General features: G+C 51.7%; 1 protein-coding gene across 1 annotated transcript in view; it reads right to left on the bottom strand.

The window, feature by feature from the left end:
- Positions 1-17,647, bottom strand: part of LOC141192418 (uncharacterized) — a 63,285-nt gene extending 45,638 nt beyond the window's left edge. Inside the window, exon 1 of the mRNA XM_073661933.1 lies at positions 17,600-17,647. The gene's annotated coding sequence lies outside the window, so the exon portion shown is untranslated. The remainder of the gene's footprint in view (positions 1-17,599) is intronic.
- Between the last annotated feature and the right edge of the window lie 5,715 nt (positions 17,648-23,362).

Raw genomic sequence — 23,362 nt, forward strand, 5'->3', positions numbered from 1 at the left:
TGTGTACGGAGCGGAGCCGCGTGTTTACGAGGTTTACGGAGCAGAGCCGCGTGTGTACGAGGTGTACGGAGCAGAGCCGCGTGTGTACGAGGTGTACGGAGCAGAGCCGCGCGTGTACTAGGTGTACTGAGCGGAGCCGCGCGTGTACGAGGTGTACGGAGCGGAGCCGCATGTGTACGAGGTGTACGGAGCGGAGCCGTGTGTACGAGGTGTACGGAGCGGAGCCGCATGTGTACGAGGTGTACGGAGCGGAGCCGCGTGTGTACGAGGTGTACGGAGCGGAGCCGCGTGTGTACGAGGTGTACTGAGTGGAGCCGCGTGTGTACAAGGTGTACTGAGCGGAGCCGCGTGTGTACGGAGCAGAGCCGCGTGTGTACGAGGTGTACGGAGCAGAGCCGCGTGTGTACGGAGCAGAGCCGCGTGTGTACGAGGTGTACGGAGCAGAGCCGCGTGTGTACGAGGTGTACGGAGCGGAGCCGCGTGTGTATGAGGTGTACAGAGCGGAGCCGCATGTGTACGAGGTGTACGGAGCGGAGCCGCGCATGTACGAGGTGTACGGAGCAGAGCCGCGTGTACGAGATGTACGGAGCAGAGCCGCGTGTGTACGAGGTGTACGGAGCGGAGCATTGTTTGTACGAGGTGTACGGAGCGGAGCCGCGTGTACGAGGTGTACGGAGCGGAGCATTGTTTGTACGAGGTGTACGGAGCGGAGCCGCGTGTACGAGGTGTACGGAGCGGAGCCGCGTGTACGAGGTGTACGGAGCGGAGCCACGTGTGTACGAAGCAGAGCCGCGTGTGTATGAGGTGTACGGAGCGGAGCCGCGTTTGTACGAGGTGTACTGAGTGGAGCCGCGTGTGTACGGAGCGGAGACGCGTGTGTACGAGGTGTACGGAGCACAGCCGCGTGTGTACGAGGTGTACGGAGCAGAGCCGTGTGTGTACGAAGTATACGGAGCGGAGCCGCGCGTGTATGAGGCGTACGGAGCGGAGCCGCGTGTGTACGAGGTGTACTGAGTGGAGCCGCGTGTGTACGAGGTGTGCTGAGCGGAGCCGCGTGTGTACGAGGTGTGCGGAGCGGAGCCGCGTGTGTACGAGGTGTACGGAGCGGAGCCGCGTGTGTACGAGGTGTACGGAGCAGAGCCGCGTGTGTACGAGGTGTACGGAGCAGAGCCGTGTGTGTACGAGGTGTACGGAGCGGAGCCGCATCTGTACGAGGTGTACGGAGCGGAGCCGCGTGTGTACGAGGTGTACTGAGTGTAGCCGCGTGTGTACAAGGTGTACGGAGCAGAGCCGCATGTGTACGAGGTGTACTGAGCGGAGCCGCGTGTGTACGGAGCGGAGCCGCGTGTTTACGAGGTTTACGGAGCAGAGCCGCATGTGTACGAGGTGTACGGAGCAGAGCCGCGTGTGTACGAGGTGTACGGAGCAGAGCCGCATGTGTACGAGGTGTACGGAGCAGAGCCGCGCATGTACTAGGTGTACGGAGCGGAGCCGCGCGTGTACGAGGTGTACGGAGCAGAGCCGCATGTGTACGAGGTGTACGGAGCGGAGCCGTGTGTACGAGGTGTACGGAGCGGAGCCGCATGTGTACGAGGTGTACGGAGCGGAGCCGCGTGTGTACGAGGTGTACTGAGTGGAGCCGCGTGTGTACGAGGTGTACTGAGTGGAGCCGCGTGTGTACAAGGTGCACTGAGCGGAGCCGCGTGTGTACGGAGCAGAGCCGCGTGTGTACGAGGTGTACGGAGCAGAGCCGCGTGTGTACGAGGTGTACGGAGCAGAGCCGCGTGTGTACGAGGTGTACGGAGCAGAGCCGCGTGTGTACGAGGTGTACGGAGCAGAGCCGCGTGTGTGCGAGGTGTACGGAGCGGAGCCGCGTCTGTATGAGGTGTACGGAGCGGAGCCTATGTGTACGAGGTGTACGGAGCGGAGCCGCGTGTGTACGAGGTGTACGGAGCAGAGCCATGTGTGTACGTGGTGTACGGAGCAGAGCCGCGTGTGTACGAGGTGTACGGAGCAGAGCCGTGTGTGTACGTGGTGTACGGAGCAGAGCCGCGTGTGTACGAGGTGTACGGAGTAGAGCCGCGTGTGTACGAGGTGTACGGAGCAGAGCCGCGTGTGTACGAGGTGTACGGAGCAGAGCCGCGTGTGTACGAGGTGTACGGAGCAGAGCCGCGTGTGTGCGAGGTGTACGGAGCAGAGCCGCGTCTGTATGAGGTGTACGGAGCGGAGCCGCATGTGTATGAGGTGTACGGAGCAGAGCCGCGTGTGTACGAGGTGTACGGAGCAGAGCCGCGTGTGTACGAGGTGTACGGAGCGGAGCCGCGTGTGTACGAGGTGTACAGAGCGGAGCCGCGTGTGTACGAGGTGTACAGAGCAGAGCCGTGTGTGTACGAGGTGTACGGAGCAGAGCCGCGCGTGTACGAGGTATACGGAGCAGAGCCGCGCGTGTACGAGGTGTACGGAGCAGAGCCGCGCGTGTACGAGGTGTACGGAGCAGAGCCGCGCGTGTACTAAGTGTACGGAGCGGAGCCGCGTGTGTACGAGGTGTACGGAGCGGAGCCGCATGTGTACGAGGTGACGGAGCAGAGCCGCATGTGTTCGAGGTGTACGGAGCGGAGTCGTGTGTACAAGGTGTACGGAGCGGAGCCGCATGTGTACGAGGTGTACGGAGCGGAGCCGCGTGTGTACAAGGTGTACTGAGCGGAGCCGCGTGTGTACGGAGCGGAGCCGCGTGTGTCCGAGGTGTACGGAGCAGAGCCGCGTGTGTACGAGGTGTACGGAGCAGAGCCACGTGTGTACGAGGTGTATGGAGCAGAGCCGCGTGTGTACGAGGTGTACGGAGCAGAGCCGCGTGTGTACGAGGTGTACGGAGCAGAGCCGCGTGTGTACGAGGTGTACGGAGCAGAGCCGCGTGTGTACGAGGTGTACGGAGCAGAGCCGCGTGTGTACGAGGTGTACGGAGCAGAGCCGCGTGTGTGCGAGGTGTACGGAGCAGAGCCGCGTGTGTACGAGGTGTACGGAGCAGAGCCGCGTGTGTACGAGGTGTACGGAGCAGAGCCGCGTGTGTACGAGGTGTATGGAGCAGAGCCGCGTGTGTACGAGGTGTACGGAGCAGAGCCGCGTGTGTACGAGGTGTACGGAGCAGAGCCGCGTGTGTACGAGGTGTACGGAGCAGAGCCGCGTGTGTACGAGGTGTACGGAGCAGAGCCGCGTGTGTGCGAGGTGTACGGAGCAGAGCCGCGTGTGTACGAGGTGTACAGAGCAGAGCCGTGTGTGTACGAGGTGTACGGAGCAGAGCCGCGCGTGTACGAGGTATACAGAGCAGAGCCGCGCGTGTACGAGGTGTACGGAGCAGAGCCGCGTCTGTATGAGGTGTACGGAGCGGAGCCGCATGTGTACGAGGTGTACGGAGCAGAGCCGCGCGTGTACTAGGTGTACGGAGCGGAGCCGCGCGTGTACGAGGTGTACGGAGCAGAGCCGCATGTGTACGAGGTGACGGAGCAGAGCCGCATGTGTACGAGGTGTACGGAGCGGAGTCGTGTGTACGAGGTGTACGGAGCGGAGCCGCATGTGTACGAGGTGACGGAGCAGAGCCGCATGTGTACGAGGTGTACGGAGCGGAGTCGTGTGTACAAGGTGTACGGAGCGGAGCCACATGTGTACGAGGTGTACGGAGCGGAGCCGCGTGTGTACAAGGTGTACTGAGCGGAGCCGCGTGTGTACGGAGCGGAGCCGCGTGTGTCCGAGGTGTACGGAGCAGAGCCGCGTGTGTACGAGGTGTACGGAGCAGAGCCACGTGTGTACGAGGTGTATGGAGCAGAGCCGCGTGTGTACGAGGTGTACGGAGCAGAGCCGCGAGTGTACGAGGTGTATGGAGCAGAGCCGCGTGTGTACGAGGTGTACGGAGCAGAGCCGCGTGTGTACGAGGTGTACGGAGCAGAGCCGCGTGTGTACGAGGTGTACGGAGCAGAGCCGCGTGTGTACGAGGTGTACGGAGCAGAGCCGCGTGTGTGCGAGGTGTACGGAGCAGAGCCGCGTGTGTACGAGGTGTACAGAGCAGAGCCGTGTGTGTACGAGGTGTACGGAGCAGAGCCGCGCGTGTACGAGGTATACAGAGCAGAGCCGCGCGTGTACGAGGTGTACGGAGCAGAGCCGCGTCTGTATGAGGTGTACGGAGCGGAGCCGCATGTGTACGAGGTGTACGGAGCAGAGCCGCGCGTGTACTAGGTGTACGGAGCGGAGCCGCGCGTGTACGAGGTGTACGGAGCAGAGCCGCATGTGTACGAGGTTACGGAGCAGAGCCGCATGTGTACGAGGTGTACGGAGCGGAGTCGTGTGTACAAGTTGTACGGAGCGGAGCCGCATGTGTACGAGGTGTACGGAGCGGAGCCGCGTGTGTACAAGGTGTACTGAGCGGAGTCGCGTGTGTACGGAGCGGAGCCGCGTGTGTCCGAGGTGTACGGAGCAGAGCCGCGTGTGTACGAGGTGTACGGAGCAGAGCCGCGTGTGTACGAGGTGTACGGAGCAGAGCCGCGTGTGTACGAGGTGTACGGAGCAGAGCCGCGTGTGTACGAGGTGTACGGAGCAGAGCCGCGTGTGTACGAGGTGTACGGAGCAGAGCCGCGTGTGTACGAGGTGTACGGAGCAGAGCCGCGTGTGTGCGAGGTGTACGGAGCAGAGCCGCGTGTGTGCGAGGTGTACGGAGCGGAGCCGCGTGTGTGCGAGGTGTACGGAGCGGAGCCGCATGTGTACGAGGTGTACGGAGCGGAGCCGCGCGTGTACGAGGTGTACGGAGCGGAGCCGCATGTGTACGAGGTGTACGGAGAGGAGCCGCATGTGTACGAGGTGTACGGAGCGGAGCCGTGTGTACGAGGTGTACGGAGCGGAGCCGCATGTGTACGAGGTGTACGGAGCGGAGCCGCGTGTGTACGAGGTGTACTGAGTGGAGCCGCGCGTGTACGGAGCGGAGCCGCGTGTGTACGAGGTGTACGGAGCAGAGCCGTGTGTGTAGGTGGTGTACGGAGCAGAGCCGCGTGTGTACGAGGTGTACAGAGCAGAGCCGCGTGTGTACGAGGTGTACGGAGCAGAGCCGCGTGTGTACGAGGTGTACGGAGCAGAGCCGCGCGTGTACGAGGTGTACGGAGCGGAGCCGCGCGTGTACGAGGTGTACGGAGCGGAGCCGCGCGTGTACGAGGTGTACGGAGCAGAGCCGCGTGTGTACGAGGTGTACGGAGCAGAGCCGCGTGTGTACGAGGTGTACGGAGCGGAGCCGTGTGTGTACGAGGTGTACAGGGCGGAGCAGCGTGTGTACGAGATATACGGAGTGGAGCCGCGCGTGTATGAGGTGTGCGGAGCAGAGCCGCGTGTGTACGAGGTGTACGGAGCGGAACCGCGTGTGTCTATGAGGTGTACGGAGCGGAGCCGCGTGTGTACGAGATGTACGGAGCGGAGCCTCGTGTGTACGAGGTGTGCGGAGCCGCGTGTGTACGAGGTGTACGGAGCGGAGCCGTGTGTGTTTGGAGCGGAGCCGTGTGTGTACGAGGTGTACGGAGCAGAGCCGCACATGTACGAGGCGTATGGAGCGGAGCCGCCTATGTACGAGGTGTACGGAGCAGAGATGTCTGTGTACGAGGTGTACGGAGCGGAGACGTCTGTGTACGAGGTGTACGGAAGGGAGCCGCGTGTGTACGAGGTGTATGGAGCGGAGCCGCACGTCTATGAGGTGTACGGAGCGGAGCCGCGTGTGTACGAGGTGTATGGAGCAGAGCCGTGTATGTATGGAGCGGAGCCGCGTGTGTACGAGGTGTACGGAGTGGAGCCGTGTGTGCACGAGGTTTTTCCCTCATATCTTTACCATTTGGCGGTGTGACAATAATATTACATTTGTTCACCCACCATGCCGGCAGGTCCTATATTAGCCGGCAGGTCCTATATTAGGCCACTCCACCCACCGCTCTCTGCTGAATGTTGGTTCCTGGGCAGTTCACTCTGCTAGTGTCCAGTTTGTTGCTTCTGTTATACCTCGCACTCGTGTCTCTGACTCTTCCACCAGCTGCTGCGGTCCTGGGGACTACCATTCAGTAGTACCCGATGTCTACCAGCAGCCCATCCTATCCCCTCCACCAGAGGCTCTAGTGAAGACCTGGTAGACACCTAGTTATGCCCTCCAGGGTAAGCTCGGCCCGTGGCCCTGTGGGTCCACATCCACCAGCGTTACACCAAGTAACCGTGTGTACAATTACGGTGGCACAGCCTAATCATAGGTATAGGGGAACCTCCGCAGATGACCGCGCTGTTACTGAAAATCCCTATACAAAGATTAAGGCCACATTCACATGTTCAGTATTTGGTCAGTATTTTACAATAAAATTTGTAAGCCAAAACCTATTCTTTATAGTTCATCTCTCTTTGCAAATCCCTTCACTGGCTCCCAATTGCCCAGCGTATCCAGTTCAATCTACTAACACTGACCTACAAAGCCATCTATAACCTTTCTCCTCTGTTCATCTCTGAACTAATCTCCCAATATATTCCCTCATGTAATCTCCGGTCTTCCCAAGATCTCCTTTTCTCCTCCACACTTATTCGTTCCTCACCCAATCGCCTCTAAGACTTCTCCCGAATATCCCCCATCTTCTGGAATTCTGCGCCTCAACAAGTCCGATTATCTGCCACATTCGGATACTTCAGACGGAACCTGAAAACCCATGTCTTCAAGAAAGCTTACAACTTGCAATGACCACGCTGCCGCCTCACCACCACCAGAGCTGCAGCAACCCCCCAACCTACTGTCTCCTTCCCCACCATCCTATAAATGTAAGCCCGCGAGGGCAGGGTCCTCTTCCCTCTGTACCAGTCTATCATTGTTAGGTCATTTACTGTAAGTGATATCTGTATTTCGTGTGTAACCCTTTCTCATGCACCATGGAATCAATGGCGCTATATAAAATAATAATATTTCAGTCTTGTGATTTTCCTGGATATTTAAGACCATTTAAGCGGACCCGTATAGACATTAATCTACGTATCCCTCTTATTCTATTGTTTTTTTATGCATATAAGAATTGTTCATGGGTACACACTTAATATATGTTTGCATGTGTAACTTTAGGTACATATTCTATATATATGTGTACAGTTATTATATTTCACATTGCACTTTATTTTTCATGCACATAGACAACTAATTCTGTCATAATATGTGCTTTTGTGTATATACAGAACAGACCAAACGTTTGGACACACCTCATTTAAAGATTTTTCTGTATTTTCATGACTATGAAAATTGTACATTCACACTGAAGGCATCACAACTATGAATTAACACATGTGGAATTATATACTTAACAAAAAAGTGTGAAACAACTGAAAATATGTCTTATATTCTAGGTTCTTCAAAGTAGCCACCTTTTGCTTTGATGACTGCTTTGCACACTCTTGGCATTCTCTTGATGAGCTTCAAGAGGTAGTCACCTGAAATGGTCTTCCAACAATCTTGAAGGAGTTCCCAGACATACGTAGCACTTGTTGGCCCTTTTGCCTTCACTCTGTGGTCCAGCTCACCCCAAACCATCTCGATTGGGTTCAGGTCTGGTGACTGTGGAGGCCAGGTCATCTGGCGTAGCACCCCATCACTCTCCTTCTTGGTCAAATAGCCCTTACACAGCCTGGAGGGGTGTTTGGGGTCATTGTCCTGTTGAAAAATAAATGAGGGTCCAACTAAATGCAAATCGGATGGAATAGCAAGCGCTGCAAGATGCTGTGGTAGCCATGCTGGTTCAGTATGCCTTCAATTTTGAATAAATCCCCAACAGTGTCACCAGCAAAGCACCCCCACACCATCACACCTCCTCCTCCATGCTTCACGGTGGGAACCAGGCATGTAGAGTCCATCCGTTCACCTTTTCTGCGTCGCACAAAGACACGGTGGTTGGAACCAAAGATCTCAAATTTGGACTCATCAGACCAAAGGTCAGATTTCCACTGGTCTAATGTCCATTCCTTGTGTTCTTTAGCCCAAACAAGTCTCGTCTGCTTGTTGCCTGTCCTTAGCAGTGGTTTCCTAGCAGCTATTTTACCATGAAGGCCAGCTGCACAAAGTCTCCTCTTAACAGTTGTTGAAGAGATGTGTCTGCTGCTAGAACTCTGTGTGGCATTGACCTGGTCTCTAATCTGAGCTGCTGTTAACCTGCGATTTCTGAGGCTGGTGACTTGGATAAACTTATTCTCAGAAGCAGAGGTGACTCTTGCTCTTCCTTTCCTGGGGCGGTCCTCATGTGAGCCAGTTTCTTTGTAGCGCTTGATGGTTTTTGCAACTGCACTTGGGGACACTTTCAAAGTTTTCCCAATTTTTCGCACTGATTGACCTTCATTTCTTAAAGTAATGATGGACACTCGTTTTTCTTTACTTAGCTGCTTTTTTCTTGCCATAATACAAATTCTAACAGTCTATTCAGTAGGACTATCAGCTGTGTATCCACCAGGCTTCTGCACAACACAACTGATGCTCCCAACCCCATTTATAAGGCAAGAAATCCCACTTATTAAACCTGACAGGGCACACCTGTGAAGTGAAAACCATTTCCGGTGACTACTTCTTGAAGCTCATCAAGACAATGCCAAGAGTGTGCAAAGCAGTCATCAAAGCAAAAGGTGGCTACTTTGAAGAACCTAAAATATGACATATTTTCAGTTGTTTCACCCTTTTTTGTTAAGTATATAATTCCACATGTGGTAATTCATATTTTTGATGCCTTCAGTGTGAATGTACAATTTTCATAGTCAAGAAAATACAGAAAAATCTTTAAATGAGAAGAAGGTGTGTCCAAACTTTTGGTCTGTACTGTATATATCTGTAATAAATATAATATAAAATATATAATATAAAAAATATAATAATAGAGAAGTCCACAATGACAATGTGCAAAATAATGTGCAAACAGTGCAAAAGTGCAGGTATAATACTACTTGATGTCACAAAGTGACAAGTGCTATGATTTCACACATAAACTTTTCATATTTATATTTATTTTTATATACATAATTTTTTTCATTCTCTTATTATTTCTTCATTACCAATTTGGGGTATGTGCAATTTTTATTGTCATTAATACACACAGCTGTGCACTTTCATTTTTTTTTCATTTTTAGCACGTGTCACTTTGTGGTAACAATTTTAAACTATCTATTCAACTCTTTCAATTAATTGTTTTTCTTTTTTGTATTTTTTATTATTTATTTTTTATTTTTATCGTTTATTTTTAGCTTTCTTTATCATAGCACTTGTCACTTTGTGACATCAAGTAGTATTATACCTGCACTTTTGCACTGTTTGCACATTGTCATTGTGGACTTCTCTATTATTATATTTTTTATATTATTATATATTTTTTTATTTTTTTCTTCTTAATCATATTGCATATCACTTTATGGCATTATATTTATTACAGATATATAAGTATACTTTTTGCACAAGTGACTGAACATGTACTGTGCCCATTGATCTATTTTCTCATCTATATACAAATTGCACATTATCACTTTAGGGGTGTATTACTGTTTATACATTCCTTTTTTCATTTTCATCTATTCCTTTGCCATTCATTTTTCACCATTTTCTTCACCTCCACTTACACCCACTCACACCACACTGTCTTTTCTCTTCTTTTATCTATATGCGTTCCAACTGTGGAGCGCACATTAACTCCGCCCACTTTAATGACGCTATATGCGTCTGTGGCTCCCTGCTACGCATTGGTGCCACAGATCCCAGAGGGGTGCATTGACGGATTTCTCCACAAGAGCCCCTCAGAGCATAAACACACCTCCATCCTACCACATCAGACCACCAGAGGGAGCCCGGATAGGGTTATATATATATACGGAGGGTGGAGTTAGGCAGGCAGTCTGCTAGAGTACAGAGCTAAGTACAGATCCTAGTCAGACTCAGTGAGTCGAGTTCATCTAGTGAAAGAGTCTAGAGTGTAGCTCAGTAAGCTCAGGATAGTGAGCTTAAGGTGTGCCGACGCCATAAGAGCGGTGAAGAAGCAGTTAGCCTGCTGCTGTGTGTAGCCTAGTGAGGGCCCTGAGTAGGCCGAAGGCTAGTGGAGTGAGCAACATAGGGGGCAGAGGAGCTGTACCAGCTCACCCCAAAAGCATCTACCGGACACCGGGTCCGCGTCTACAGGGCCCTATATCCCCTGTAAAGACAACTGGAACCCCTGGGAGACTTCAGGTCCCAGGATCACCCAAGAGCTGATACATACCAGAGCCAGGAGTCACGGAGGCCCCGCAAGCAGGGAGAATGATCTCCAACCAAAGGCCCTACCACAAGATCAGCCAGTGCAGGACAGAAACCAAGTTAGGCCTAGCTCCAAGCAGGTCAGAGACTTACTAAACAAAGACAAGAAACAGGAGGCCCTACACCCGCTCACTGGGGAGAGTCCTGATTTGCACCCCTCACCCTACAGTGCTCCGGAACGTGCCTGAATTAACACCAGTAAAAGGTACTGAAGTGACTATCGTGTGTGTCCCTGTTCTTACTCTGACCCGGCTGGGTCCCCTCTGTCCTGCATCCCTGCACCCACGCTGCCCTGAGGCCCTGCTCCACCTGTGGGGAGCCATACCACCCAAGCTGCTTAACACCGGCCTCAGAGGACTGCTGCAGCGCTGGTGATCCTCACCAGGAACCACAGGTGGTGTCACGAACTTTCATTATCCCCTTTTGAAGAGTGACCCCAGGGTACAGGCCTGGGAAGCGACTACCGCGACATCCCCCAAGTCCATGCATTAAGGCCCGGGTGCCGAGTCATCCCCATCCCCTGGGCTCGTCACGTCATTTCCGCTTCTGCGTTCCAGGGTGACACGCACGCCGACACCGCCTTCTCCATATGCCCTGCGCTCTTTGGAGCCGCAGCTCACCATGGGGAGGCGGCGTTTGGCTTATTCAACATGGCGCCATACTCAAACACATGAGACTCATCAGGTATTTATTATGCACATTCATGATTGGCCCAATTCTTGTTAAATATCTCCTGTCTATTCTCTGACATCATATCATCGTTAAAGCCTCTGGCGAAACGCGCGTTGGATCTGGTCACTTGGGTCAGTATTGGCTATCTTACTTTCTCCATACATATATTTGCTTTATATCACCTTTTCAATTACCGTGTAACTATGTTTTTGTCTCTTTAGACTTTACAATCAGCACTATGCACTTTAGCCTGTAATTTATTTAGGGACCCTGTTGCACATTTATGTCTTGTTCTGGTTTATGATTGATTGATTTCTGTATGAACATAATGTAATAGCTACTACCCCTTTGTGACTTTTCTGTTGTGTTACTTTTCCCATACACACATAAATATAAATATATATATATTGTGACAGTGTCACTGGTTTTATATGTGAGGGGAGGTATGTGTCACTCAGGATGCTCTCCTGTGTGAACTAAGACCTACTTTATTTTTCTGCCAGCATGTTATATGCTGGTAGATTTACTCTGTTAAAGGGTGTGCGGTTTTATGGGAATGGCAAAGAGGACGGGACGCCATTCCCCCTACCTCCCCTCAGGGTGTGGCTGAGCAATGTGTAAAAGCTCAGTCCTGTTTTTTTTTTCCTGTGAAGTGTGGTCTGGAGAGCTAAGTCTCCAGACAGTATTGTGGAAGCTGCAGAGCTTGTTACCTGTGCAGTTTATGCTACCGAGAGCGGGCGGAACCCGCTCAACTATGGACTGAGCTATACTTTGTTTTGTTTTTCCGTTTAACCCAGAGGGGTCTTGTTTATTTTTTCTGCGAAACCCTGCACGAGTTTATGCCAGACAATAAACCAGCAGAAAGGTAACCTTAGAACGTGTGTCCTGAGTCTGCCTCCTGGAGAGCCGAGCAAGTCGTCTTGCCACAGTTGGTGTGAGAGTGCGTGCAGGATTCCAGGAACACGTGTACCTGCCACAAAGACCGGTGGATGTCCTGGGTGAAGGCTGCCAGCCAGAGAAGTCCAGCAGCATGGAGGAGCTCGTTAAGCACCTGGTCCAGGCCCAGCAGAGCATGCAGCAGCAACACCTACAGGCCCAGCAGAGAATGTAGCAGCAGCACCAGGAGATGACCAAACTGTTGCTTCAGCAAATCCAGTTGCAGCAAAAGTCGCAGCAGCAGCACCAGCAGGAGGCGCAACAGCAGATACAGCTTTTGGCGGACGCCATCCAGAGCAGGGCGGCCGCCCCACCCCCAGGGCTGACTGATGATTCTCAGGTCAGGAAGGCGGTAAGGCGGGCCATGCAGAAGATGACCCCTGGGGATGATGTAGAAGCATTTCTGACTGTTTTTGAGAGGGTGGCTGATTGGGAGAGACTTCCACCAGCACAGTGGGCAGAGGTTCTGGCGCCATATTTATCGGGTGAACCCCAGAAGGTGTATTTTGACTTGGCGCTGCAAGATGCTAAGGAGTATCCCAAACTAAAGATAGAGATCTTAGCACGTCTGGGAGTAAATATGGCGGTGAGAGCCCAACGAGTTCATCACTGGGCGTATGCTAGCGACAAACCCCCTCGCTCGCAGATGTTTGACCTCCTGCACCTGGTTCAGAAGTGGCTACAACCGGAGTCCTCCACTCCGGCCCAGATGGTTGAGCGGGTGGTGATTGACAGATTCATGCATTCCCTTCCCAAGCCAGTACAGACCTGGGTTGCCCAGGGTGATCCCCAGAACGCAGATGACTTCATCAGCCTGGTAGTGAGGTACCAGGTAGTCGAGAGATCTCTTGGGAAACCGGATGCAGTCACTTCTCCCTACTGGGATACCGAAAGGGGGGCGGGTTCACCACGGAAGGAGTCTAGAGCCACCACTGGGGGGGCGTCCCACTCCCACTGAAGGTGCCGTTAGAACAGTTGGTAAAGATATAGTTTGCTGGTGGTGTCACAACCCTGGACATGTAGCCGCCAGGTGTCAAATATCCCCTGAGCCCATGGACTGCAGCCTAGGCAGGCGGGTCTCCTATTATGTCTATCCAGCCTGTAGCGTGGACTGTCGACCCGGTGAGGGGCCGCAGGCGTGTGCAGTGTCCATTAATGGAGTAAAAGTGCTTGGGCTGTTGGACTCCGGGAGTCTGGTGACCTTGATCAGAGCATCCCTTCCCCACCAGTTGATCCCTTCCAAAACCCTGGGCGTTCGGTGCATCCATGGTGACGCCAAAAACTATCCCGTGGCCACAGTAACAGTGGGGACAGACTGTGGTGCCCAGTCCCATGAAGTCGGGGTAGTAAAGGACCTGATACATCCCGTCATATTGGGCCGTGATTTTTCCTTATTCTGGGACTTGTGGGGGAAGGGAACTGGACTAAGTAGCATGGGGAAAAGCCAGGTCCTTGAAGAAGAACCCCGGACGAAGTCTCAGATGGAGGAGTTCCCACTGTGCGTCCTTGTCGGTGATGAGGGTGAGATGGTGACCGAGGAGGCCGACCTCCCTGCGTTAGATATGTCCAGAGAGATCTTTTGGATTGCTCAAGTTCGAGACCTGACCTTAAAAGGGGCGTTCCTACCAGGTTACTGTATGTAATGGGGTTGCCCAAGAGCCGGGGGCCGACACCAGATTCCCCCACTTTGCAGTGCAGGGGGAGTTGCTATATCGGGTGGCCAAACTGAGGGGCGGTGAGATAGTGGAACAGCTGTTAGTGCCGGGGCCATACAGACGGCGGGTGCTACATATGGCCCATTCACATGTTCTGCGGGGACACCTAGGGGTCGAGAAAACTCAGGAGAGGATATTGAGAAGGTTTTATTGGCCAGGGTGTTATCGAAAAGTTCAAAACTATTGTAGGTCCTGCCCCACCTGCCAAATAACCGCTCCCTCCTCCCACTTCCGTAGCCCCTTAGTCCCACTACCTGTGATAGAGGTTCCCTTTGAGAGGATTGCCATGGACCTCGTGGGCCCCTTAGTTAAATCAGCTCGGGGCCACCAATATATCCTGGTCGTCATGGACTATGCGACTCGGTATCCGGAAGCGGTTCCCCTAAGGAACATGTCCAGTAAAAGTATAGCCCGAGAGCTGGTCCATATTTTTGCTCGGACAGGTCTACCAAAAGAGATTCTGACAGACCAAGGAACCCCCTTCATGAGCAAGGTGATGAAGGAGCTTTGCAGAGTCCTTCAGATAACTCAGCTTCGGACCTCGGTTTATCATCCACAGATGGCTGGCCTAGTAGAACGCTTCAACAAGACCTTAAAGGCGATGCTCAAGAAGGTTGTTGAAATGGATGGGCGAGACTGGGACTACCTGCTCCCATTTCTGCTTTTCTCGGTCAGAGAAGTTCCTCAAGCCTCCACTGGCTTCTCTCCATTTGAGCTCCTATATGGGCGGCATCCAAGAGGTCTCCTACACATCGCCAAGGAAACTTGGGAGGCTGAAGTCACACCACACCGGAGTATCATCGAACATGTCGCCCAGTTACAGGGGAGAATGTCAAAGGTGATGCCCATCGTGAAGGAACATCTCCTCCAGGCGCAGGAAGCCCAGGCGAGGGTCTATAACCGGTTGGCGAGACTAAGACAGTTCCAGCCCGGGGACCGTGTTTTGGTGCTGATCCCTACCGTCGAGAGCAAGTTCCTCGCCAAATGGCAAGGTCCATACGAGGTGGTGGAGAAAGTCAGCGAGGTTAATTATAAAGTCCACCAGCCTGGCCGAAGAAAGCCGCATCAAATATATCATGTAAATTTGCTCAAGCCGTGGCGGGACCGTGAACCTGTGGAAACTCCTTGCCTGGGAGCCGCACCAGAAGGCAAGGTGGAGGAGGTCACTATTGCAGAGACTCTATCACCGGCCCAGAAGCAACAGTGTCGAGAATTACTACAGCGGAATCGGGAGCTGTTCTCAGAGTTGCCGGGGCATACTCAAGTGGTAGAGCATGATGTGCTGACAGAGCCGCACGTACGAGTGAATCTGAAGCCGTATCGGATTCCAGAAGGACGCCGGGAGGTGATCTCGGCCGAGGTGAAGAGGATGTTAGACCTCGGAGTAATAGAGGAGTCAAAGAGTGGGTGGTTGAGCCCAATCGTCCTCGTGCCGAAACCCAATGGAGAGTGGAGGTTTTGTAATGACTACTGCCGACTGAATGAGGTATCCAAGTGTGACGCGTACCCGATGCCCCGTGTCGACAAACTCATCGAGAGGCTTGGACCGGCGAGGTACATCACCACTCTTGACCTGACGAAGGGCTACTGGCAGATCCCCATGTCCCAAATGGCTAAGGAGAAGACGGCTTTCTCAACACCTGATGGGTGTTTTCAATACACGCAGATGCCATTCGGACTACAGGGGGCCCCAGCCACTTTCCAGGGGGCTATGGATCGGATCCTAGCCCCACATAAGAAGTATGCCGCAGCCTACCTCGACGACATTGTGATCTTTAGCCCAGACTGGGCTAGTCACCTACCTAAACTACAGGCCGTTCTGGACGCGCTAAGGAAGGCAGGATTTACCATAAATCCGAGAAAGTGTGCCATCGGAAAGGAGGAGGCCAAGTACCTGGGCTATGTTGTTGGGAGAGGCGAAATAAAGCCGCAAATCAAGAAAGTGGAGGCAATTCAAACCTGGCCGCAACCACTCTCGAAGAAGCAGGTGAGAGCATTCCTGGGAATGGTGGGATACTACCGGAGGTTTATCCCGAATTTCGCTATGATTGCCGCGCCACTAACGAATCTTCTAAAAGGCACCAAATCAATCATGGTGAAATGGACGGAAGAAACGGAGACCGCGTTTCAACAGTTGAAGCTAACACTGTGCAAGCAGCCGGTCCTGGTCTTCAAGAAAGAATTTGTAGTCCAGAGGGACGCTTCAGAGGTTGGTCTAGGGGCTGTACTCTCCCAAGAGATAAATGGGGAAGAACATCCCATTCTCTATCTAAGCCGAAAGCTGTCCTCCTGCGAGAAGAACTACGCCATAGTAGAGAAAGAGTGTTTAGCCATAAAATGGGCCGTGGATACACTGAAATATTACCTACTAGGCCGGAAGTTTAAATTAGTATCAGACCATGCCCCGTTGAGATGGATGAGGAAGAAGAGGGGTAAAAATGCCAGGGTAACTAGATGGTTCCTAGGACTTCAAGAGTTTAACTTTCACGTGGAGCATAGGCCCGGGAAGTTACATGGGAATGCAGATGCCCTCTCTAGGATTCCCTGCCTGGTGTCAGAAGGTGCCCAAACCCCCGGCTTTGGGCAGAGGGGGGGAATATGTGACAGTGTCACTGGTTTTATATGTGAGGGGAGGTATGTGTCACTCAGGATGCTCTCCTGTGTGAACTAAGACCTACTTTATTTTTCTGCCAGCATGTTATATGCTGGTAGATTTACTCTGTTAAAGGGTGTGCGGTTTTATGGGAATGGCAAAGAGGGCGGGACACCATTCCCCCTACCTCCCCTCAGGGTGTGGCTGAGCAATGTGTAAAAGCTCAGTCCTGTTTTTTTTCCCTGTGAAGTGTGGTCTGGAGAGGGAAGTCTCCAGACAGTATTGTGGAAGCTGCAGAGCTTGTTACCTATGCAGTTTATGCTACCGAGATCGGGCGGAACCCGCTCAACTATGGATGGAGCTATACTTTGTTTTGTTTTTCCATTTAACCCAGAGGGGTCTTGTTTATTTTTTCTGCGAAACCCTGCACGAGTTTATGCCAGACAATAAACCAGCAGAAAGGTAACCTTAGAACGTGTGTCCCGAGTCTGCCTCCTGGAGAGCTGAGCGAGTCGTCTTGCCACAGTATATATATATTTTATTGTCTTTATCAATAAATGTTATATTTTATACTGCCCTAGTTCCTGTGTCACATATGTAGGTTATTATAGTTGCAGATACATGAACGTCTGATTATAGCACTATACTGACTTTGAGTAATTATCCAATAACTAGTGATCAGCTAATGATCTTTGGATAAGGGGTTAACCGAGCACGCTCAAGTATAACTGAGTATCTTTGGCGTGCTCGTATATCATGTTCGAGTCCCTGTGTCTGCATGATTTGCAGATGTTAGACAGCCTCAACACATGCAGGGATTCCCTGTTTATTGGGGAATCCTCACGTGTTGAAGCTGTTTAACAGCCGCAAATCATGCAGACACAGGGACTCGAACACAATATACGAGCACTCCGATGATACTCAGTTATGCTCGAGTGCGCTCTGTTAACCCCTTATCCGAGCACGTTCCCTCATCACTACCGATAACAAGATGCGGCCGGACAATCGCAGTAATGCCAGTAGAAAACATGGCTACAGCACTAGTGTATGGCAGGCAATGCCCGAATGTATATTGGCCGTATAACAGACACAAGACATATGGGGCGCGGTCTAGAACTCCCCCGATACTCGTAATGGAGAGATAATCACCAGTATCTACATTACTGTGCTGGAGCTAGGAGAGGAATAATGGCGTTGTGTGAGGACTTCTCTGGGCTTCTGTCCTTCATCCTGCAGTCGTCTGAATGGATCTAATGTGGACGGGAACCAGCTAAGCCGCATTCTGTCCACAGCTGTTACCTCACTGTTCACACCACACAGAGACCCCAAAAGAGTCTCCGTGCTGAAGGGGTTAATGCCCAGTAATGGGGAATCTCCACATACCTCCACCTGCAGAGCCGCCACCACATATATGGCTGCTCTGTGCGCACAGGACCTGTGATGAGGTCACAGGAGGGGAGGAGTCAGGGGTCACATGATCAGGGGCCTCAGTGGCTGCAGGACTCTGCTGTGCTGGTTGTCATGGTGCTGGATGAAGTTGTCTACTAGATAGATAAAGTGTCTCTCCATAACCAGGATTACACAGTAGTGAAGAAGACCTCTAGTGAGCGCTGTCAGGACCCTGTGTCTGAGGGATGGGGAAGACCCCTGAGCCCAATCACGGGGCCTCCACCTCACCTTCTGATACATGAGGACATCAATGACCAGAAGATCCTAGAACTCGCCTACAAGATGATTGAGCTGCTGACTGGAGAGGTGACACTGCTGGGAATGCTGGGACATTATACAGTAACGCTATGAAGGGATCGGGGGGGTGACGGTATCATTGTATGTGTCAGGTTCCTATAAGGTGTCAGGATGTCGCCGTCTATTTCTCCATGGAGGAGTGGGAGTATTTAGAAAGACACAAAGATCTGTACAAGGACGTCATGATGGAGGTTCCCCAGCCCCTCACATCACCAGGTAATAGACAGGACTAAATACACACGGCCTATAATTATCTGTATGTAAAAAATGAATTCAGTCTGTTATGCACACGCCCGGACTGACTGGCGTGTGCGTGATTAGTGATCCCACTGTACCATGAACCGAAGAGTGCCTGGAGGGGCATAACTAAGTATCAACCCGATCCGACCAAGGTCGCACGGCGGCTCAGTCGACTCCGTGCACCAGTGAGGAACCGAGCAGAGGGACCAGGTGCTACTCCAGGTCAGACCCCGGACACAGCTGTTGACCCACACTGGGGAATGCAGGAACAGGCAGGTTAGGCTGACATGCAGATAGGTGGGTATTGGCAGGCACGGCTGGTATGCAGACAGGTGGGTACTGGCAAGCACGGCTGGTATGCAGACAGGTGGGTACTGGCAAGCACGGCTGGTATCCAGACAGGTGGGTACTGGCAAGCACGGCTGGTATGCAGACAGGTGGTTACTGGCAAGCATGGCTGGTATGCAGACAGGTGGTTACTGGCAAGCACGGCTGGAGTGCAGACAGGGAGGTACTGGCAAGCACGGCTGGAGTGCAGACAGGGAGGTACTGGCAAGCTCGGCTGGCGTGCAGACAGGTGGATACTAGCAGGTTGGAGCGCAGGCTGGATAGGGTCCAGTACAGACTGGGATACAGGAACAGAGCCGCAGATGCGGTAGACAAGCAGAGTAAAGCGAAACCGCCGGAGCGGTGGACAAGGCAGAGCAGAGCGAAACCGCAGGTGCGGTGGACAAGGTAGCAGATCTGGTGAAGAAGAAGAAACTGCTGACTGTCCTGAAAATATGGGGACTGGACACCCCTTGTACCTTAGCAGTCCCCTAGGATACACCATGCAGGATCTCCAGACCTGAGCGGGCACTAGATCTCTTGGCTCTGGACGACCTGTGAGTAAACCAGTCAGCACCTGGAATGTGAACTTCTTCATGTGTAATGCTCCAATCTGGAGCTTAATTTGTACAGACATATTTTGACTGTTTCTGCGTAGGGCTCGTCCTTCCGCTGACAATGCCCAAACTGACTTCTGGAGTTTTCGGACTGGAATCAAACACTGACTCTTCAAGGCTTTAAGCCCGAAACTTCCGGTTAATCCGAGGCTTTCACTTGCCATGGAGACAGTCATGGTCATCTCTGGAGAGGAAACACTAACGCCAAGGGCAGCTTCTCCTACAGGCCTAATGTCTTGGGATTCCCCAACCTTCGCTGGACAAAGACCGTCAGGGGGTCCCAAACAACTGCAGAGGGACCGCAATCCAATTTTGTGACTGAGTTCCGGCCTCTGCTTAGCCTGACGAACATGGTCAACCTTCATGGATTCAGTGCGGATAGCTGCCTCTACGGGCTTGGGAACAGGAGGTCTTTGGGAGGACAGAACCTGGCGTGATGGTTTACCTCTATGCCTTGCACGTCTGGACTGCCTCTTGAGGTTGGGAAGAGAAGTATTCTGTGGAGCATAGTCATCCTGTGTGGATTCTGGGTGGGCAGCTGTCTCTTCGGACTGGAGAACTGGTAGGCTACCTACACACATTACTCATCGGGGCTGCTCCGGGATATTGGGAAGGGATGCTTTTGCAGAGGCTTCAGGATTAGGGTCATCGAAGACCATTAGAAAGGCCACCAGGAAGGCCTGCAGGTCAGAGATGATAGGATCCCATGCTTCCCATAGGGGGGCGATCTATTTCAAGGCATCACCCGCTAGGTAGGACATCATAAATGCTACTTTAACCCGATCGGTAGGAAAATAGTGAGAATAGAACTTGAAATGCAGCATGCATTGCTCCACAAACACACGGCTTCGTTTTGGATCCCCATAGTACCGTGGCAGATCCGCAGGAACGAGTGTTGATAGCTCCATTTGGGCTGGTGCGTAAATCGCCTGGACCTCAGCTTGTGGAAAAAATTTTTCTTGGTGCACGTATTCGCCAGACAAGGATTCAAATGTCTCTGAGAGCGAAGGGCCGTAGGGCTCAACGGGAACCATGGCATGAGAAAACTGTTATGCACACACCCGGACTGACTGGCGTGTGCGTGATTAGTGATCCCACTGTACCATGGGTACCATGAGTGCCTGGAGGGGCGTAACTAAGTATCAACCCGATCCGACCAAGGTCGCACGGCGGCTCAGTCGACTCCGTGCACCAGGGAGGAACCGAGCAGAGGGACCAGGTGCTACTCCAGGTCAGACCCCGGACATGGCTGTTGACCCACACCGGGGAATGCAGTACAGGCAGGTTAGGCTGGCATACAGACAGGTGGGTATTGGCAAACACGGCTGGTATGCAGACAGGTGGGTACTGGCAAGCACGGCTGGTATGCAGACAGGTGGGTACTGGCAAGCACAGCTGGTATGCAGACAGGTGATTACTGGCAAGCATGGCTGGTATGCAGACCGGTGGTTACTGGCAAGCACGGCTGGTATGCAGACAGGTGGGTACTGGCAAGCTCGGCTGGAATGCAGACAGGGAGGTACTGGCAAGCACGGCTGGAGTGCAGGCAGGGAGGTACTGGCAGGCACGGCTGGTGTGCAGACAGGTGGACACTAGCAGGTTGGAGCGTAGGTTGGATAGGGTCCAGTACAGATTGGGATACAAGAACAGAGCCGCAGATGCGGTAGAGAAGCAGAGTAAAGCGAAACTGCCGGAGCGGTGGACAAGGCAGAGCAGAGCGAAACCGCCGGAGCGGTGGACAAGGCAAAGCAGAGCGAAACCGCTGGTGCGGTGAGAAAGTAGAGCAGAGCAAAACCGCAGGTGCAGTGGACAAGGTAGAGCAGAGTGAAACCGCTGGAGCGGTGGACAAGGTAGAGCAGAGCGAAACCGCCGGAGCGGTGGACAAGGCAGAGCAGAGAGAAACCGCAGGTGCGGTGAGCAAACTGAGCATAGCGAAACCGCAGGTGCGGTGGACAAGGTAGAGCAGAGCGACACCGCCGGAGTGGTGGACAAGGTAGAGCAGAACAGGGCAGAAGGTGCAGGCAGAGAGGACAGGGCTCTGTTCACATGGAACAGACTGGAAAATACAGGAAGATGCTTAGAACACAGGAGGTAGATACGGAGGAAGGGAAAAGGGACAAGCAGAACCAGATACACACAAGGTACTTACAATGAAGTAGCTAGTGGACTCTAAACTCACAAACAGAAGTACAGAGACAACGAGTTGGAGTTAGGTGCAGGTTCAGACACTGCAGGAAAAGGAAAGGTACGGACATAGAGAGAAACAGGTAACAGGTTAGGAGACAGTTCAGACAAGAACTGACACTGGAACGAGATACAGGAACGAGCCTGGGTACTCAGCCCCCAGGAAGGCAGAAACAAACTAGAAGTCACAGGTAACAGTCCTGGGTATACAGCCCCCAGGGTGGCGGAAACAGACTAGCAGTCACAGATACAGGTAACAGAATCAGACAAGATGCAGAACAGGACCTGGCAACTCAGAGGCAAGGAGCACACTGATTGTTAGTGTTGCTCAGGCACCTCCTTTTGGGTGGGGGGGTTTAAATATCCAGTGACTCACAGCAATAGGCTGGGTACGCTTTAGGAGTGCGCCCACAGCAGCTATAAGAATCAGAAAGTAACTGGGCCACCGCCCTAAGCAATCAGACAAGACACATGCACACAGCATGTACTGGAGCAAGGTTTGCAGGCTGGACTGATCTGTAAGATTGCGGTCTTGTATGGTGAGAGGTGGTGCACTATGCAAGCACTGACGAGTGACTCTGACAAGTGATTCTGACGAGTGATTTTGACAAGTGATTTTGACGAGTGATTCTGACAAGTGATTTTGATGAATGATTCTGACGAGTGATTCTGACGAATGATTCTGAGGAGTGATTCTGAAGAGTGATTCTGACGAATGATTCTGAAGAGTGATTCTGAAGAGTGATTCTGACGAATGATTCTGACGAGTAATTCTGACAACTGATTCTGAGGAGTGATTCTGACAAGTGATTTTGACGAATGATTCTGACGAGTGACTTTTACAACTGTAATAATAATAATAATAATATAAAAAAAAAAAAGTACCTGTTCGCTGATGGGACTTGAACACAAAAGTCTATGTCCCAAAGCCAGCGCACTAACCACTAAGCTATTAACTTAGCTGTAAAAACCTATGAGTTCTATTTGGTTATATGATTTTCAGTGCAAACTTGTCTAAAACTCATTGGGACTTATGCACAGACTGCAAGCAAGCCAAATTCAAATCATGTTTGATTCTGATGTGTGAGTCTGATGTGTGACTTTCTTCAAACATCAGAATCATAATGACTTTTAGTCACCCTGAGTATTTTCATGGTTAATCTCATAAGACAAGAAAAGCTGCCAGCTACAATCACTTGACTGGATAGTTCAATGGTAAGGCAACAGTCTCTGAAACTACTTTGTCAGAGATCAAATCCTGACAGGCATAAGATTTTTTTTATTTTAATTATTCCTATTAAGCACACAAACTACAGGGGTGTTTTACTTTTAATATCTGACGTTCTGATTGTCATCCTGACGTGTTAAGAGTTTCGGACACGCTGTCTATTTGTATGGTAAATTACATAGCCAAACTAAATTGGGAGGCAAGAATTTACTACATATCTATTTCCAAGTGACTTTATATTTGCATAACTTCTTAAAGGGGTCTAATGATAAAATGTCTTTATTGTAAATTTTTATTTCCATCCACCCAAGTACTGGCTGCAAACTCCCAATTTACTTTTGCTATCTAATTTACCATGCAAATAGACAGCGTGCCGAAACTCTTAACACATCAGGATGACAATCAAAACGTCAGATATTAAAAGTAAAACACCCCTGTAGTTTGTGTGCTAAATAGGCATAATTAAAAAAAAAATAAAAATCTTATTCCTGTCAGGATTTCAACTCTGACAAAGTAGTTTCAGAGGCTGATGCCTTACCATTGCACTATCAAGTCAAGTGATAGTAGCTGCCAGCTTTTCTTGTCTTATAAGATTAACCATGAAAATACTCAGGGTGACTAAAAGTCATTATGATTCTGATTCTGATGTTTGAAGAAAGTCACACATCAGACTCACACATCAGAATCAAACATCATTTGAATGTGGCTGGCTTGCAGTCTGTGCATAAGTCCTAATGAGTTTTAGACAAGTTTGCACTGAAAATCATATAACCAAATAGAACTCATAGGTTTTTACAGCTAAGT

This window comes from Phyllobates terribilis, unplaced genomic scaffold, assembly GCF_046119375.1.
Source record: "Phyllobates terribilis strain yellow unplaced genomic scaffold, ASM4611937v1 Scaffold_61__1_contigs__length_8056638, whole genome shotgun sequence".
Classification (NCBI taxonomy): domain Eukaryota; kingdom Metazoa; phylum Chordata; class Amphibia; order Anura; family Dendrobatidae; genus Phyllobates; species Phyllobates terribilis.